Source organism: Andrena cerasifolii, chromosome 9, assembly GCF_050908995.1.
Source record: "Andrena cerasifolii isolate SP2316 chromosome 9, iyAndCera1_principal, whole genome shotgun sequence".
Taxonomy (NCBI): Eukaryota; Metazoa; Arthropoda; class Insecta; order Hymenoptera; family Andrenidae; genus Andrena; species Andrena cerasifolii.
Window position 1 is genome coordinate 1,941,383 of NC_135126.1, and position 14,341 is coordinate 1,955,723.

The following is a 14,341-nucleotide window of genomic DNA, read 5'->3' on the forward strand; positions in this document are numbered from 1 at the left end:
TTTAAGGGGGGAGCCTGGTGTAACTAAATGAAAATCGAGGCATTTTTCGGGATTTTTTTTTAAAGAAAGTATTTGATAGATCTTTCTGAAACTTTCAGGATATTGTATTAACAGGTTAAGGTATATAACAAAAAAAAAAATATTAAAAAAGAGCGGCAAATAACAAAGTTATGCCCAGTCCGTTGGCGACGCAAATATTGCACTGCGGGCAACGTAGCGTCTTTTGGTTTCATCTGAAACCAAAAATCGAACAATTTTCTTTTAGTTTATGAGTGTACGCACAGAATGAAGTAATTTGAAACTTAAAAGATGCAAAATGAACAAATGGCGGCCTCTTGAATAAAAAGTTCACTGTTTCCAACGAAATTTTGCCTTAAATGTCTAAAAAAAAGTTATTTATTTAAACAATATCATTATACTAATAACTTAGTACTATGAAGAAAATATTCACAAATATCCGTGCACAAGGCCAAGTCGATTGGTTGAATATTTTTTGAGTTACATTGCCCGCAAAGTATAAAACTGTCGTTTCGAGAAAAACACATTTCAAGTTTTGTGGTAGCCTGGCGCTCCGTAGCAAAATCGGCTATATCCGCTTTAATTTTTCGAATTTCGTTTTGCGGCTTTGGGAACATATTGTCGTGATGTTCAACTATTGATTTATGCAACAAAAGAAAAATCGATTTCTTCGATCCGCTACACCAGGCTCCCCCCTTAATCGCACTCATACAGGCATACTCACCTCAAGCACGCTCCGAAATCCTTTCTTCATCGCGAGTCGTGCCCCAGCCTTATTTATTGCTCGGCTGTTTCGCTCGTTCGTTATAACTAAGTCCATTAAGACGAGTAAACCGATGGTCAACGGGCATTCGGTGTCCCAGCAGCGCTCGGTCGCGCCGTTGTGTTCACTCGAACCTTCCTCCGGGAGGAAGCGGGGCGGCGTGAAGCGACGGGATCAGACGCTGGCTGAACAGGCGAGAAGCGGCGAGGGTAGCAGGAAACGGCGAAGGTAAGGAAGAAGGACTCGAGTCTTCCGCGTCGCGACGGAGGGGTGCAGGTAGTTGCACGTGGAGGCGGAGCGACGCCGCGCGTCGCGACAAGCCACCGACGCCGGGCGGCCTGCCCCCAGAGCGTCGGGTGGGGAGCCGTGGTGAACGCAGTTCTCGACGGGTCGCCGAGAAGGTGTAACGGTGTTATCGTTGCCAGCCGAGTACCGTCGCGACGCGCCGTCGACAGAAGCCACGTGATCGTCCTTTTCGTCGGGTTCCAAACTGGCCTGGATCCTTCGCTCCGATCTCTGTCCCCAACGACAAGCCGCAGCCCCTACCGGAGAGAATATTCCGAGTCTCTTATTTGCAACCTTGAAACGATAACAGCGCCGATCGCGATAACGAACGCGGATCGTTGACTTCTCAGCAACGCTAATCGTGGTCGAGTCTCGTCTACTTACGCGTTTCTACGGTCTCTTTTTTGGAATGTGATTAGTGCCCGTTGATTTCACCCCCTCCCCCCTCCCCTCCACCCCCCAACGAGGAAGGTCACGTGTAGGTTCTACCAGCCGATCGAGTTAAATTTTCCCGTCAGTCCCGTCGACTCGCGGGGTGACACCGGTGTCTCTCTGCCATTCGAAATACGTGGTCGGTTTCGCGGACTTGGACATGGTAGAGGTACGTGGTTGAAAGGACACGTGATCCTTGTGTGATAGTCGTGGACCACGTCGTGCAGTGTCTAAAGGTGTTGAAGGTGCCCCCGGGACCAATGACGGGATAAGGATGACACTGGCAGGAGGCTAGGAGGTCACGAGGGTCCAGGATTTTTGGAGTCGAGGAGCGTTTCGATAAGGTAGGAACGATGATGCAGTTTCTACTCTACTCTCGTCGAATCTTCCATGATCCCGCATCGATTGACCGAGGGATACTATGGGGATTTTTTGAGTACCGCGCGACGCTCGTAATTAAGCACGTTGCTCTGTTAATTGTTGTTTTCGCACTTAAAAATAATGACCCGCATTCGTGGTAACGACTGGAATTTAAATGCTGCCAGCTGGAAAAAAAAGTTTGACTAATGAGGATTGTTGGGCGATAGTTCGTAATTAGTGTGAAAATTGTGGCGTCGTTTTATCATTATGGAAACACGGTTTTTAGTTTAAATCCCCGGGGACTGGGAATTCCGTAGGAAATAGTTCGCCGGAGTAGCTTTTCGTGGTTTTTACATTTTCTTTGAAATTTAATGAAATTCCAGGTATTTAAATCACTCGTAAATTACATGGAATATTCAGAGCACGTGGTTAAATATAGGCACGGAGAAATTTTGTATCAATGTTAATCGTACCTTCGGCATTTCATTTCTGCTCGTATGAAATGATCGCGGAAAATATTTTTCACAGTTACGGACAAAAGGTGCGATTAGTTTTAGAATCTCCGCGCTACCTAATATTTTTATTTCCAAACAGTAGATGAATATACATCAATAATCTCAACTGAACATCTTCCAATAATATTTTACGTACGTTATCTTATTGTATACAAATTTTGTTTAAATTTCCATGAAACGTATGACTCCGGCCAAGGAGAAAAATTTAATTGAGTATACAGTAATTAGTAGTAAACAGAGCTACAAGAGACTTCTAAGGCAAGAGTACCAAGCGTACACTTCCAATACAAACCGTACTGTATCCACACTAATAATGTAATTTATTACATAAAACTTAGAAACCCTGGTAGTTCAATGTTTCTTGTACTCCGTCTCAAAATAAGACTCAAAATCAATCACAATAATTTTCCCATTAGATGAAGCCTAAAATTGATTAATACTTCATTACAAATGAAGCCTAATAATTAATTAATGCTTCGTTACAAATTAATGCACGATTTCGGAATCGAGTAACTATTCAATTATAGTTATTGCTTGAGTTTCAAATAGTTTTCAAATTTCAAATTCTCCACCGCAGGACACCGCGAGTCTTGCGAAAATTTCGCGATTTTTTTCTTGTACGTGGAATATTCACAACACAGCTGCGCTCAAGTTCGACTGTTTATTTTTTTTCCCATCCCTGCTGAAGCGGACACGAGTGTTTCTCAGCCAGTGGTTGCGGTGCCATCCGAGTTTATTTTTCCTACCCTCTCCCTCCGTGTTTACCCGCTCATGCTACTTTAACAAAAGTCGCTGTCGCGGCGGACGGAAGTGGATGGATTACTCGGTGTTCCTGTATTGATTCTTCGTCTGCCATAGCCTTAATTGAGATTCTAAATCTGGACAAACGCTTTCACGCTTCCTTTTTGCGACAGCACTTTGTTGCCGCGCGCCAACGAACCCCGCTCCTTTACTCTCTGCGCGAAATTACACCGCTTGATCCTTTCCTTTTATGGTTTTCGCTGCACAATAAAAGCTTCTTTGTTGTTTTTTTTTTTTTTAATTGCTTGGGCGTATGGGAGCAATTACTTCTGGAGCGCGGTTTAAAGTTTTACGATTGTAGGGCGAATACAGTGGTGTGTTAACTCACAGCGGAACGAGAAGTTTATTAATTATTAATGATACTTTCACTGCTCTTCCTTCGCGTGCGTGTACTCTGCAGTTGCCCACCCACGGCGTTGCTCTCTTTCTAGACACCTTTTTATCACTTCAGACAAGTCTCAGCACTTCTACTTTCAGCGCACAAGATTCGCATCATAAAATACGGAGCCTGGAAACAATAGTTTCGTTTTTTCCAGTGTATCAACTGCACTCTTCCTAACTTTGGACATTTACATTGCTCCCGTTGTAGAATATTCGAAATTTCCTTTAGACTAGGGGTGTTCGATTCCGCTTCGAATCTCCAGAAAATCGATTCTTTTGGTTAAAAGATCGATCTTTTGTATTGATTCTGTGGTATCCGATTTTCCCCAGAATCGATTCTTTGATGTAAGAATCGACAATCGACTGTTTGCTGTCTGGGAGAATTAATTGCCACTAGTGAAAGGACCAATCAAACTGTTTTTTGCGTAGGTTTTCCTGGTCTCATACGTTTCCCGCCATTTATACGCGATCCTGCCAAATTTATACAGGATTCGCGCCAAATTTATAAACGATTCTTATGTTCTGGATGATTCCGGACAGTTATGGATCTTTCTTTACCATTCTTCTTTCTTCCTTCCTTGTGTATTTTCCAAAGCCGAAAATATTTTAACTGATCACAGAAATAGTTTATCACCTGAACATTTACAGCAATTATTGTTTTTAAATTTCTTATCAATGCAAGAATGGCAATTATATAATGAATAAAATATTTAAAATGAGTAGCAAAATATTTCTTCTGTTCGATACAATGCCCTTCAGCAACTATCCCAAATTGATTCTTCTAAAAGTATTTTTTATATCGATTCTTTCAAAATTATTCAAATCCGACTTCTATGTATGTATATGTACTAATTTTGGAAAAAAAAGTTTTATGGCGATTCTTTTCATCTCGACTCTTCCAGAATCGATTCTTTGGTTCAGATTTTTTCGAAGGATCGGTTCTTATAATTCGATTTCGAATCGATTCTTTGAGGTGAATCGAACACCCCTACTTTAGACGCTCTACGCGCACTGACTGAGCACAATTAAGTCACTTCTCGTTTGATTCGCTCAGCAGCGTATCGTCAATTCTGTGGTCGATGATGAACGGAACAGTTGTGATTCGATAAATTCCTTTGGAACAAGTTTTTATCGTCCCTCGTCCCTCACGGCGGGACGTATCGCGAGGTAATCGGAGCAATCAAACGGCATTGAATCTTTGCACGGAAGTTGCGTCGGTATCAGTCGCAGCACGCGTCGGCGTATCGTTCATCACAGGATACTGCAACAGGAATCGGAGCTAACTGATACCGAAACAATTTTACAGATATACGAGCGTGCACTTTAAACCTCGAATCTATGCATCGTAACACGCGCGTACCCTGGGTCAGGATAGATTATCCCTTTGCCATTAAATCATTGCGCTTAAACCGAAGAAGAGAGAACATACACGCTTAAAATGCATCGCGCACTCACGCCGTCGCGTTACAGAAATGTGGCAAAGGGAAACTGTGTGCAAGAAGAATTCGTCCCGTGGTTGGTAGCTCTAAGACCGAAAGGTGCTCGAGTAAAACCACCGGGAAGCTTATTAATTTCATTCGTGTTCGTATTTCTTTCCCCTGATCCTTCAAACAGTCCTCCCCTCGCGTGGAGCATTCAGGCGAACGTATCGAGGCAGGGAGCAAATGATTCAGAGTTCCATTCGCATGCTGCCCGCGTCTCTGCGGCACATAGTTTTCTGACCACGAAGGGTATGCAAATATCCAATACAGAGGGTCCAAGTGTTTCGCGCGTAAAGGCTCGCGAAAGCAGTCTCGGGGATCACCAGGATACGTGCAAACACACGTGCATATATACCAGGGGTTATAGCTGAAGGGGGTAAAGGGCGAGGAGGAACGAGCAGAATGCGAGTATTGGACAAGGGGCTGAAGAAAAAGGCTGGGAGGAGAGCCAGGGGGCAGGAGGGAATCGTTTTAAACTACCATCTACTTCACATTCCTGATTTCAGTTAAGGGGGTATGTTTATTTCCTTTTTGGGTTTCGAGGACCCGCCGTGCATTATACGCTCGCGCGCCACCGCTGCAGAATGCAATGTATCACTGGTAAGGGAGGAAAAAGGGGAAGAAGAAAGACGATGCCGCCTCTAGACTATCAGTGACAGGGGAAGTTTCGCCTTGTCCCTTATTTGCTTCTTTCCTCTCCATTAAAAGTACCAGCGATCACTTTAATCACGCATTTTCAATTACTATTTGTTCCGCGCTGCGAGCCGACTCGTGTCCATTAATAATGCTGGCCTTAATGAAAATAACGAGCCGCTCTTGGAAATATGCAATCGCCTTGAAAGAATGCGATATTGGCTTCTGGCTGCGTTTGCGCGCAAATTTTTATATCAGGGCTCCGACAGTTGCTCTCTTTTATCCGAACGTGGGGAGTACTTCGAATTATCTGTTGCTTGCTCTTCTCTTGGTGGAGGATTCTTCTCGTGTTTCGTGCAATATTTTTTAGGGCAGTTCTCTGCTTGATGAAACGAAAATCGTTAGCGGGAAATGGTGTTTCATTGTTGAAGGAGAAAAGTGTTCCCAAAAATTGCTGTATGGTACGTAAAGCGTGATGAAGAAGTCGCCCTTTTATTATCGTCCATACTGCAACAAAAAGCTAGCTGTCGATGATAGTGAACGATACGGCACCGTTCCATTGTTTTTAAAGAATTTAACGCGTCATGTCGGGGTTGAAAGGCATAAAATTGATTTATGCTCACTTCGGGCATCGCGCCGTTTTTCCCCCCTTTTGTGGACGAGGGCACAGTGGATGTGTGATACACGAGATATGACATTACGGAAAGATTATATAAAACGTTATTGGTAAAAGATCGCAGTGAAAATTGAAGAATGTATTTTTGTATAGAGCCATAAAAAATCGTATAGGTAGATCAGAGGACTGTTCGCTGAATTTAAATCCTGATTACCTCAGCTGTAATTCAAAATGTTTAGACAGAGAATGTTGTATTTTTTCGAAATATAATATCGATGGCTTAGTGCACGAATATTGATTATCCACTTTTTGTGAAATTTCAGTTTTTATATGCAACAAATAGTTCTTGACTGTTCCTTTATGCTGTATAGAAATGATAATTGAATGGTAAGGGGGGAAATAGGGAATGCCACGCAACAGCTTTATCGAGAAAATTAAGCTTTAATACTTTAGTCCACCAGTAAAGACACAAGGTTTAATGAATTTATGCATTCTTCATTAGGCATCAGAAAAAATAAACAATTAAATAATAATTGTTTTACATTATTTTAATATTTTTTCAGCTTTGAACAGAGCAGCATACTAAAACGAAGTATGAAATTTCCATTTCTATTTTTATCGAAACGAGGAGAGCCACTCATTTTATTAATTGTGATTCGACAGTTCTGTAGTCCCAGTTGCCATCAAGACGATATGCTATAAATTTCAAAATCACGAAAAATGGACATTCCCTGTTTTTCCCCTTACCCTTCATCTAGGGTATTTGTGGGAGAGATGCCGCACTTTTATGCGCACTGTATCGGAAGGTACGTAAATAAGCCGACTAAATGATGCTTTTGATGTTAAAAATACAAAAAGAGTGTCTCAAAATAGATACCGTGATATCTCAAGGCAAATTATTTATTTTTTAATGACAAATCTGATAACCTAAACATATTTGTGGGCTTCTTATTCTTTTTTCACGTTTTATTTTTATTTCATGTTTAATGAATGTGGAAGGAAGAAGAAAAGACAATTAAATTTAGAAAAGCAGAAATAATATTTGTACCTATTTATTTTTTCAATATTATTGTATTTTGTAACTGTATATATTAAAAAGATGTTTCATTTTACTTTGCTTTTACTATTTTGTTAAAATAAAATTTAAAATTAACAAGTTTAAATGGAAAATTAAACGTTTTTCGAAATGCGGCACCACTCCCGCACGTGCGGCGTCTCTTCTAAAATATGGATGATTTTAGTTTCAATTTTTGAAGGGTGACAAATATTAAAATTTTGATTTCCTGTAATGCCAGCAGTGGGGCAAGATGTTCAACTAATAATATGTATCCTTGGAACAAATTTTCATTGCAAAATTTAGACACGGTGACAATTTTGCGTAAGGTGCGGCATCTGTCCCACAATTACCCTAAATCTACTTCATAATTTTTTCTCGAAAATGCTAAAGGTGAAGATACGATATTTGTGCACTAATAACGGGAGGACACCATGTTGTAGATACCGATTTTGATGAGCCTTGGCACGCTGAATCTATGTCGAAAATAAGCAAATAGGTGTCCGAGCGTTTCTGCCAATGGGCCTTAATAATAGAAATATTTATATGGAAATTATTAAAAATTACATAGTGGCCGTGGGGTTTTAATGGGTAAAAATCCCACACTACCCTGGCGCCCCCGGGGGATTCCCCTCTGAAGGAGTCGGGGTACCTTTTGCAGATTTCCCCAAGTTCAAAAAAAATTAAAAAAAAAATTTATAAAGTTTTTTTTAACGTGGAGACATCTTCAAAAGGCACCCCGACGTCTCCAGAAGGTAATCTCCCGCGGGCACCAGGGTACTGTGGGATTTTTACCCACTGAAACGCTAAATTTTTAATAATTTACATGTAAATATCTCTATTATTAAGGGGATACCTACCGTCAGGGGGTAGAAAAATAATCGATTCTTTGGGAATTTATTTCAGAAAGTACATGCATATTTTTATGCAATGGCTTTTGTATTCAGATGAGGGACACTTTAACAGGTTATTATATTACGTTTTGGTATAAAAATATTTAGTTATTGCTCAATTACAACTGATTTCCCTGAAGCAGTTTTTAGAAACACGTTTTGCGGTGACCAACATTATTCGGAACTGGATTATCTGAAATAAAAAAACGAAGAAGATTCAGTTAGTACAATAGTTTATCTAGTCGTTAATCGTTCCGTTTTATAAAATATTAATCTGGGACAAAATGGCAGATGTTTAAAGTGAAGTGATCGACTTTCGTAGAAAATAACACTTATTTTTCATCCATAAAATAAAAACTATGCATTGGAAAAACAAATGCTTCGATTAAAGACTGGATTTGAATGTCTAGAAGAAACCTACAAAGTTTCAGAAAGATTGGTGAAGCGGTTTTGAAGAAATCGTGGTCACCGGTCTAAAAACAGCTTCCGGGAAATCAGTTGTAATTTTGCAATAACTATATATATTTCTATACCAAAGCATAATATAATAACCTGTTAAAATGTCCCTGATCTGAATACAAAAACCATTGCATAAAAATATGCACGTACTTTCCGAAATAAATTCCCAAAGAATTGATTCTTTTCCTACCTCCTGACAGTAGGTAAGCCCTTAAGGCCACAAACGCTCGGACACCTATTTACTTATTTTCGACACAGATCCATCGTGCCAAGGCTCACCAAAATCAGTGTCTACCACATGGTGTCCTCCCTTTGTAATCCATCGACACGTATGTATGCATGTTTGAACGAAATTCAAGAAGGCACTTTGAACTATCAATTTTCATATTCTGCTATTTCCTCGCGCACAGCACTCCTTACATTCCGAACCAGATTACATCGAACAAGCCCTCGCCCAGGTCGTGACCTTCCCTTGTAAGTCGTGTTTAATGTTAATGACGCAACTAAAAAGTCAGCCAACGAGCCTGGAGTAAGCCTTGACAGACCCCGAAGGGGACATTAATTTAGTAGAGAGAGGTCATTAAGGTCGTGATGAATGAAATGCACGTAGCTCTGAGTGCCACGCGATTCTTGCATCGCTGATGGGAGGGCGAAGATATTTTTCTGTCGTCCGGTAACGACTGCTATTTTTTCATTAGCGCGCTTTTTTCCACCGAACTCTACCCTCTTTCTTCGCGGAATTATCGATACCGCCGCGAATTTCGCGAATCTCCTCGGCGATAAAATTAATTTCCCCGGCGTCGGGATCCGGATTTCGCTCGTGCACGCGATTTTTGGCGAGGAGCCCGCAATGTAATGCGCATTACCAATCGTATCATTACGATTTGCGGCGTTTCTCTTCGCTCACGTCGCTTTTCCTGCGGTTCGATGCGATCGTGGCAACGAAGAAAAGAATGGGCCACAGTGGGAGGGGCGGGAGGGGGGGGGGGAAGAGAAGGCCAGAAGGAAAATCGTTTAGCACGCGATCTTCTCGTAATTTCTGCACACCAGTTCCCGTGGCACGCTTTGTCTTCGTCCCAACCTGACGCCCTACACGTGTTAGATTGTTTCCACTCTCCTTTTCAGCTCCTGCAATTATTATCATATCACGACGTAGCAAGCAAATTGATCAGTGGATCGTTAACCCACGCACGCGGTAACCAGCAAAATTCTAGAATCTCGTTTGTTCACCTGGGAAACTCAGTCTCTGGGTCGATTGACTATTTGTTAGGGGGTGGTCGGGAGTTGGTCCGAAAGGGACGAGTTACTTTAATCGAAACGAGCCTCCGCGAGTCGTAAATTATAGCGAATGAAATGGAAAGTAGGTGTAAGTAATAGAAGTTCGTAAGTTTCGCTTCTGGCATTCAGAAAAAAAATTCCAAGGTTTTATGCTGCCTAGAAACGTTTCCTTTTTTCTTTTTTTTTTTTTGACACTTGGTACGATTCGTATAAAAGTTCTCTGTTTTTTGGAGGCCACTGCGCGTAACGAGCTTTTTCGTCCTATCGTTTCACCAGGATTTCAACTACCTTTCTCCTGTGTCGTAAGGCGAAAGTATCTGATTGAATTTTATGCAGCAACTAACTCTCGCAAGCGGGCGGCGGTTTCGATTCCTCCCGCTTTTAACTTCAGCGAGAGTAATTCAAAATTTCTCTCTGAAAAATACAACGTAACGAGCCCGTTTCAGCACGAGAACTGGGCAATTTCTTGCTCCTCCGAGGAATTCCCGTAGAACGAGTGCAAAGCTTAAAAGCCGTGGCTTTCTTACCGCGCTGATACTCGTTAGAAGAATTTTCAGACTTTAAAGCTGAAAACTTGGTAAAACGTAGGAGTCTATGATGGAGGTGAAACAAAAACGATAGACGTCTCTCGTCGAGGGTGGATGTTCAGCGAGATATAGGGAGTGTTTCGGGGAAAGTGGAGCGCGGTGTTTGCCTTCGAGTGATTTTATGATAAAAAGCCCGGATTATTCATGCAAAGTTATTCAGTACGACCCACTAGATAAATTAGAATTAGATTCGCCAGAGAAAAGAAAATTCATCTTTTAGTCGAGGTAATTAAATAATTAAATATAAACACACCGGTTATGTATCGTCACTTTCAAAAGTAATATTTCCCGAATTCCGCATCTTTCAAATTTCTGTAACAGGCCACGTTTTAAGATACTGTATTAGAGCTTCCAAATTTTTGATTCCAAATAATTCTGACTCCTTCCAAACCAGGATGCAAAAGTGAAATTTAATAATCACCTTGAACCATATCCTATCAATTATTCCAGATTATTATTATTATTATTATTATTATTATTATTATTATTATTCGTCTTTATTACTTGACACATTCAGAGAAGAAAATAATACATAAAGACAAGAAAAAGTAAATGGCGAGGCTGCAGTACAATACTGTTAGAAGCCTAACCATAACTAACTAAATGACTAAAAACTAACTAACATTAAGAAACTAGAAAGTTATTGTGACGCATAATGTAACCATATATATCGCCGAGCTTTATATTTAAAATCAGGAAACGAGTTTAAACCTCGAATATCAGGTGGGAGGGAATTATAGTAATGAGCCGAAATATAAGCAAAGGATGATTCAAATTTAGATGTCAAGTGTGCCGGTATGGAACGGAGACTTTGGTGTCGAGTAGAAAGAGAATTAGGCCTATGGTAAGAAAGGTTATTGCGAAGAATATTATAGAGATAAGGCGGGACATGAGATGAGAGTATTTTGTGAACGATACAACATAAATGGAAAATCCAGCGCTGAGGCATACGTAACCAAGACTTTTTGACATATAGGTGTGAGATATGATCATACTTCGGGACACAAAAAGAAAACCACAAACAGGAGTTTTGAACTCGCTGGATAAGGTGAGAAAGATGATAGGATAAACCTGGACGATAGACTACATCACAATAATCAAACAACGAAATAATCAAAGATTCAGATATCTTACTTAAATTTGATTACACTCGACGAAATAGACCTAATCCACCCCGAAAGAGTATAGATTTCGTCAACCACAAACCAGCCACAAGAGAAAGTGGAAACGAAATTGACCCGAATCGAAATCGAAGAGAATCATATTGATATAAACTTTGTCATTGGTCAGACCATACTCACGGCCTTAGCATCGCCCGATTTTCTCCTTGCATGAGGACCAAAACGCCTTTCTTTTTCGCAACATCCTTCGAACATGATCCCCCAGCGTCAATAGCGGGCCCTTGGCGTTTCGCGATCGAAATTCGGTAGCGTTATTCGGCCACGAATTTCCGGGTGGCCTCTTGTTCACCGTGGGAGTATATCTATGTCGAAGACCGCAGACGGTGCAACTGCACCCGGGGCTTTTGAGAGGGCCGAGCGCACTTTTCTGCATCGAAATTCATAGGTGGGACGAGCGGATCAGCGGAAAAGCGCATAGACGGGACCTCTGCTTTTGAGAAGCGGCTGCGACTATCTCGTCTAGCCAGCGAATTGACCTTCTGCCGGAAGTTCGGCCTCTCGAGGCCACGGGATGCAATAACGTTGATTGACTATCCGTCGATTAAATTTGTTGCAGTTAACTCGATCGAAGTGCAACTTCGGATGTTTGCATAGTTCTCGACCATGTCGAGGAAGTATTCGGTAATGTGACCTTTTCCTATTTGTACCGTGTGTTAGCTCTGTTCTTGGATGGAGTAATTCGTCGGGGGCACTAATTGTAAATACGCGTAGACAGTCGCTTTTGTCGAAAACGAAGCATTTCTTTTTCCATTAATTACACGGGAATAAAATGAAACTGGGTCCTGCTCTTTGACACAATGTTTATTTACATCACAAGCTTTAAAAAAAACATGTTTGGTTCGCGAAAAATGTTATAGATGACGCTACAGATGGACCATTAAAGAGGCTTTCTAAAAAAGTTCCTTTTGTTTCGCGGGGATTTTAACAAAGCCAAACGAAATTCAACGATCTGCTTGTAAATTCTGCTTCAGAATATCTCTGGTTCTGCACTGAACCTGTAAGTGAGGCGAAATTATGAAAATGCCAGATACGAAATGGCGACTTTTAAAAAAAGTGCGTTTTTCGTTAGACAAAGATGAGGTTTCAGTTTATTTTCATAAAGAATAAGAGTTTTTATTAATTTCAATTTAGGTTCAGGCTGAAACTACACATTTTGTTAACATTGTCGAATTTTATTTAAATCGATTGCAATCTCCATTCTTGAGTTATCACTGCAAAACAAAAGAAGCTTTTTTAAAATCTGTAGGGCCATCTACAGATAATGCATATTTTTGGCGAAACAAACATGTTTTTTTTTAAAGTTTAGGATATTACTAAACATTATGCCAAAGACTAAGCCTCAGGTTCAATTTACTTCTTTGTAATTAACTGAAAAATTAACGCTCCATGTTCGACAAAACGTCTGCCTAGTACCTAGCCTTAAGGGGGTATTCTACCCCAAAATTCTATTTTTTTTTTTTGATTTTCAAATATTTTAGGGTTTCGAAAATATGTCTCTAAAATATTAAGGTGAAATTCGAAAAACTCCCAGAGTTATAGGGGTTTAAGGCCGCAGCGTGGCCGGCAGTCGTTCTAAATTTGTTTAGCCCGGCCCCCCATTTTTCTCAAAAACTACTGGACCGATTGGGCTAAAATTTGACACACATTCAAAGTGAATGTGTACCTATAGCCCGTAGCAGTATTATATAAATAGTTTCAGTACAACTCCCCCCACACCTTGTTTTAGCTAAAAAAAGTCGAAAAAATCCAATATAAATTTTTAAACAGCTGCGATTTCAGTAACAATGTCCTGACTTGGTTACATCTAGTTCGGGCGATAACTACACTCATATAGATTTAAAAAATCTTTGGTACTTTCGTTTCAGATGACTAGGACGGCCGCAATTCGTGTGCCCGATGGGGCCGGTTTTTTTATGACATGACCTGCGTTTCGGCGTGTAACTTGTACAAATTTCAATATAATGCATTGCAAAAATTTGTGTTGATACTTCAAACACTACTAAATATGCGTGCAAAACCCCTGCCCTGTAGGTGCGATAGGTTTTCCAGAATTAATTTCCAAATATCACCATCAAAAACGAGTGTCTAGACTAGAATACCCCCTTAAACACGTTTAAGAAGATTTGCATTAAAGCGTCTGTTTAACATAAATATTTCCACTAAGAAGCTTCCATTCTTAGAATAGTAATAGGGTTATGTATCTGACAAACAATTGCGCAAGGCTTAATACTATCTTATCCTACCGTAGAGGTGTACTAAGAGCGCGCAAATGAATTAATCAAAATTCATTAACCTACAACGCCTCGTAAGCTGTGTCCTCGACTTTCAGCTACCTATTCGTTTAACATTTCTCGTTATTCAACAACCATGAATGCAGACACGAGAGTCTTGCCAATCGCAAAAGCTTTCTTTCCGCCACGTTGAGCATACAAAGCTTTTCGCGTTCGAACAATTTCACCCAGTCGAAATGGAACAGCTGGGAAACAGACAAAAGAAAAACTCGGTGTCCAACGTTCCCCGGCGTGCAAATTGTGATCGCCGAATTGTTCGCTACAATCTATCACGTCATTAGCACGGATTCCCGTCTACGGGAAATTTCATTCT

General features: G+C 40.7%; 1 protein-coding gene across 2 annotated transcripts in view; it reads left to right on the plus strand.

Annotated features, from left to right (window-relative positions):
• Positions 1–1,035: 1,035 nt before the first annotated feature.
• The window catches only part of LOC143373496 (lachesin), a 295,616-nt gene continuing 282,310 nt past the window's right edge, over positions 1,036–14,341 (plus strand). Inside the window, exon 1 of one of the 2 annotated variants that reach the window (XM_076820827.1) lies at positions 1,036–1,842. The gene's annotated coding sequence lies outside the window, so the exon portion shown is untranslated. The remainder of the gene's footprint in view (positions 1,843–14,341) is intronic. The other variant, XM_076820825.1, reaches the window with a different exon arrangement.